The following is a 5,175-nucleotide window of genomic DNA, read 5'->3' as shown; positions in this document are numbered from 1 at the left end:
CTCCTATTTTGATGTTGGTTCCCCCACATAGTACACTGACTTGGGATTTGATGGACAATTCACAAAAGACTGACCTTCCCCATAGTACACACAGGAAACTACTTCAAATGGACTTGGTGGCTGAGCTGCAAAATTATTAGCACTATTAGTGGTAAACTATTTTAACATAAAGGAAATAGAAGATACCTGAGCTGATAACAAAGTGAGGGTGTCAACTTCATGAACTCCTGTTACACGTCTTCCTGAAGCTGTTCAATCTGTTGGTCATTAATAGTTATTACCCATGATCCTCTCAATGATCTTATAAGCCTCATTATAAGACTTAGACAAAATTGCACCATTAGCAGAAGCATCTACAATCAATCTTGTATGTGCATTGAGACCATTATAGAATGTCTCTAGCTAGATACAATGAGGAATCCCATGATGAGGACACTTACGAAGTAACTCCTTAAATCGCTCCCAAGCCTCATACAAAGACTCGTCATCCAATTGTTAGGAAGTGTTGATCTCGTTCCTCAACTTAGCATTTTTGCTAGGCGGGAAATACTTAACCAAAAATCTCATTGCTAATTCTTGTCATGTAGATATGGAACTTGGTGGCAATGAATTGAGCCATGCTCATGCTCGATCTTACAACGAGTATGGAAACAACTTCAACCTTAATGCGTCTTTAGTCACACCGGCTATCTTGAATGAATCACTCATCTCCATAAACAATTGAAGGTGGAGATGTGGATCTTTCGTGGGCATACCACTGAATTGGCCCACTATTTGGAGCATGTGAAACATTACTTGTTTTAATTCAAATTAGGTTGCCTTAATATCTGGCATTCTAATTCCTGGATTTAACTAACTAAAAAGTGGCACAGCATATTGTCTGATGCATCGATCCCTATCATCAGCAATGAGGATGGGATTTCGTACATGATTGGCTTCATTACCTTGGTCTTGATTTAGATTTCAAAGGTCCATCTCGACTTGTCTTTGAGATGTTCGTTCACGTCTTTTTTGTCTGAAAGTTCACTCAATTTTAGGGTCTACAGGGAGTAAAACGATAATTCGATCTATGCTCAAAAAAACCTAAAAAGAAAATCACAAAATTAAAAAGAATAAGTTAGTAATGTTAGAAATAAACCAAGTTGGAAGTAAATAATTTCACAAAAAAAAGACTATGGCAACAGTTAACAATCCCCGTCAACAGCGCCAAAATTATAAGTAAGTTTGTGCAAGTGTAAACAGTCATTACCAAGTAATAAGTAAGTATCAAGTTATCATCTCCACAGGGATTGTATTTGTGTTAAATCACTTAATTGTAAAATTATATTAACAACTTGGTAAATAAAATCACAATATGATTGAGAAGTGATTATTAAAATTAAATATATTAAACTAAATGCAATGATCCCTAATGTAAATTATCCTAAATATGTAAAATATATGAATGAAATAGATTTTAGCAAAACTAAACACAATTTGCAACAATTATAACATAAATAAACTAGGACAATTACTTTAATTAAACTAAATTTATTATCAACATGCTTAATAACATTCAGAAAAACATTCCATGGCAACTCAATCTTTCATGAGTTTGGAAACCATATTAGGTCATTTCAGAATCCTTTACTTAGTAAATATGCATTTTACTGATCCTTATTTACTAAAGGTTTCTTAGAATTCGTGCGAGGTAATAAGGACGTGTTAGGTTTGAAACAGTTTAATCACACAAATCTAACAACTATGCAGATAACAAAGCTTGGTTAGAGTTGTTATGCAACCTGTAATTTAATCTAGTTAAGATCTAAATTGAGCATGCACATTTCAATTATGTGTCCACTAGCCATCGTCTGGTTAGGATCGCTCAGCTAATTCAGGTGCATTTTAATCATGTATAAACAAAATACAAACTTGATTTTAATTGAAAACATGATCGATTGAGGCACAAACATTATAAGCATGAATCAAATAAATATTATTTAATCAAAGAAATCATCCTAGCTTAAATAAAATTAAGCTAACATTGTTGTAACAAGAACAAAGAACACATAGCAAACATTTTTAGATTAAATCAAAGAAAAGAAAGATTAAACCCAAATCAAAGTGGCTGTCACCCAAGACTCTAATCGATTAGGCTTCTTTGCTCCTTCGCTTTCCTCAATTGCTGATGGCTTTCCAAGGTGGCCGATCAAGGGCTCCTTAAGAGGTGTAATTGCTAAAATCTATATGAAGATATGATGCTAGGCATGGGGAATGGAAAATGCTAAAGAGAATTGAGAGAAAAGAGAGAATAATGAGGAATGAGGGATGATTAGGAATGGTGAAATGAACTCTTATTTATAGGTAAAGAGAGGAAACTAGTTTGTTAAAAATACAGAGGTTTAGTCTTTTCAAGCTTCTTCAATGATTGGTCGGGCATGATTAGTGGATTTTGAGTTGAATTTTGCTTGATTTTTAAGTAATTTAAATGTCATAACAACTCAGGACTGAGACTCTGTCAAATGTAAATCTTCGGGCAAATCTCTAATTTCTTCAACATTGCAAGAACGTTGTGTAATTAAACCAAAAAGTAGTTTATGTGGACAGCCATATGTAGCCGAAATTAGGTTAACTTGGTCTTCCATTTGGATGATTTTTGTAATCCAACAATGCTATCGAACCTATCCAAAATAAATCAATAAATTAAATGACCAAAGAATAAAATAATTAATTAATTAAAACTCAAATTATTAATGAAATATTTTAAAATGAATTATTAAATATAATTTTATATTTATTATTTAATTTAATCATGCATGGCCCATTTTATGTCTTAAAGATATAATATGTTCAAATAGATATAAAATAAGCCATTTTGTGCATGAAAACTATATAGTAAAGCATAAAATCACATTTTAATCATTTTTCTATGTCCTAATTTCATATTTTCACATATTTCATTAATTTATTAAAGAATTACTTAGTTTTAACAAAGAATTTAAATAAAAAGGTGATAAATTGCATAGGAAAAATCCTATATATTTTTCAGTTTACAGTTATTTGATTGTGATTTATGGTTCTACATGTGAATGCTTAAATGTACGCTAAATGCTTTGTTATTTAGACTCACACTGAGCTAGTTAGCTCACCCCATCACTTCAAACTACTCAGATAATGAATGGAATTAGTACCAAACTTGGCATGCGAACATACGAAAGATTTTGAGCTTGATTTCAAACTATTTTTTTATTTTTGTTTTATTTAAAATTCCTTAGTTTTATTTTGTTTTTGGATTGTAAAGCATTTTGAACTGTGATTTAGGACTGTTTCTATTTTGGGGATTTTTTATGCATGCATAGCTTCACACATGAGAATGATTTATTATATACTGAAATTAGATTAAGCATGTTACTCGCTTAATTAATAATTAAGTTTTATTCAGTTTTTTCGCTACAATCAAGATAAACGAAGTTTTTTTTCAAAAGCAAAAGTGGGCAAAGAGTTTGTTTTTCTAAAACCATGCCAATACTACTAACTTGACTTAATAAAGGTTGGACTAATTAATGAATGTTTTCCCAAATTAAAAAAGGTGATCATGATTTTATTAAAAGAGAGCATTGGTAAGGTTTTTAACCAGCAATATAGTAGTATCATTGTTTAGGTGTTAGATGTGACCTTCAGATTCGTCCATAACATCTAGGTTGAGTAACCAAGCTCCATAACATTTACAAAACTATGACAATCACCTGAGTAGCTGAAATCACTTTGTAACTCGAGGTCCAAGTTGGCGGTGATTATACCGTCTTGGGTTGAAGTGTAACTAAGGCTTCAAGTTTACAAAGGTTATGATCTCAAGGGATTATACATAAATAGGGTCGTAGTTGACGAAGCTAATGTGGGCACGACAATGAGTCTCTTGTCAGAAGAGCATGTTTCATAAAACTCAAACATAGGTGCGAGGAAGGAAAACGTAAGGGGTTTTCCAGTTAGATTGAGTTATTCATGTTTTCCACCACCACTAAAGACGGTGACCTTGTTAGTATAACCTGTTACACCCCAATTCGGTCAAAAGTTAAAATAATTGTAATAGCCCATTTTCAGTGAAATCGAAACAATGGTTTCGGGATCACAAATTCGAGATAGAAAGAAAATTTATTTTAATAATATTGCATGGTCTGCATTATGATAGGAAAGACATATGAAAATTTTGATAAGAAAATTTTACCGATTTCATGTTTAATTATAGAAAGGACCAAATTGCATAAAATGCAAAATTTTAGTTCTAGTAGCTATAAGTATCAAATAGCTATGGCATTAAAAATTTGAGATCCTTATATGGTAATTAGACCATTAAAAAGAGTTAGTAGATATTTTTGATGATTCATCCATGGAAATTTAGAAAAAGAAAAGGACTAAAGTGGAAATTGAAACAAATAAAAGATGATAAATAAAATAAATGTTCAATATCATCATTTTGTATCATCTTCTTCCCTAAATTTTCTATGGAAACTCTAGGAAAGAGAAAGAATATCAAGCAAGCTTAGTTAGGTAAGTAATCATGTCCCGTTTTTAGTAATTTTTATATTTTTGAGATCGCAATAACATAATCTAGCTATTTTGGGGATCAATTTGTAGAATTATTAAAGTATTAAAGTTTTTCATAAATGAATATGCTGAAATTTTGAAATTCATGGTAGAAAATGAAAGGTTGTTGATAGATAAACAACTTTTGTAAAGTGAATTTTCATGAAATTGTGATTTAGGGACTAAATTGTAAAGATGTAAAATTCATGAAAAATTTCTGATTTTTATGAATATATGTGCAGTAAATATTATATGTAAAAATTTGTTAGGCTTGGAATAAGGATTAAATTGCATGAATTTCATTTTTTGAGCCTAGAGATGAAATCGTCATTTATGGAAAGTATAAGGGCAAAATGGTAATTTTGTCTAGGATTTTGAATTGAATTAAATTGAGTACGAAATGGATTAAATTGACATTAAATTCATTTATATAGATCCGAAAAGACCTATAACTGATTTGGATCGAGGAAAACAAAAAGTATCAAATTAGTAGATTTTCATATACGAACAAGTGACGAGGTAAGTTCGTGTAACTAAATTTGTACATTTATACACTTGAATTTAATGTTGTGTATGAGAATCATGTAGTTTTCATGCATATGAAAATTGAAT

The 5,175-nt window shown here is 31.0% G+C and overlaps 1 non-coding gene across 1 annotated transcript; it reads left to right on the top strand.

The window, feature by feature from the left end:
- Positions 1-418: 418 nt before the first annotated feature.
- Positions 419-525, top strand: LOC121205834 (small nucleolar RNA R71). The gene has a single exon (XR_005900907.1). It is a non-coding gene; the product is annotated as a small nucleolar RNA R71 (small nucleolar RNA).
- The last annotated feature ends 4,650 nt before the right edge of the window (positions 526-5,175 follow it).

The sequence above is a fragment of the Gossypium hirsutum genome, chromosome A08 (genome assembly GCF_007990345.1).
Source record: "Gossypium hirsutum isolate 1008001.06 chromosome A08, Gossypium_hirsutum_v2.1, whole genome shotgun sequence".
In the NCBI taxonomy this organism is placed as follows: domain Eukaryota; kingdom Viridiplantae; phylum Streptophyta; class Magnoliopsida; order Malvales; family Malvaceae; genus Gossypium; species Gossypium hirsutum.
This window is presented reverse-complemented; position numbering and strand designations above follow the sequence as displayed.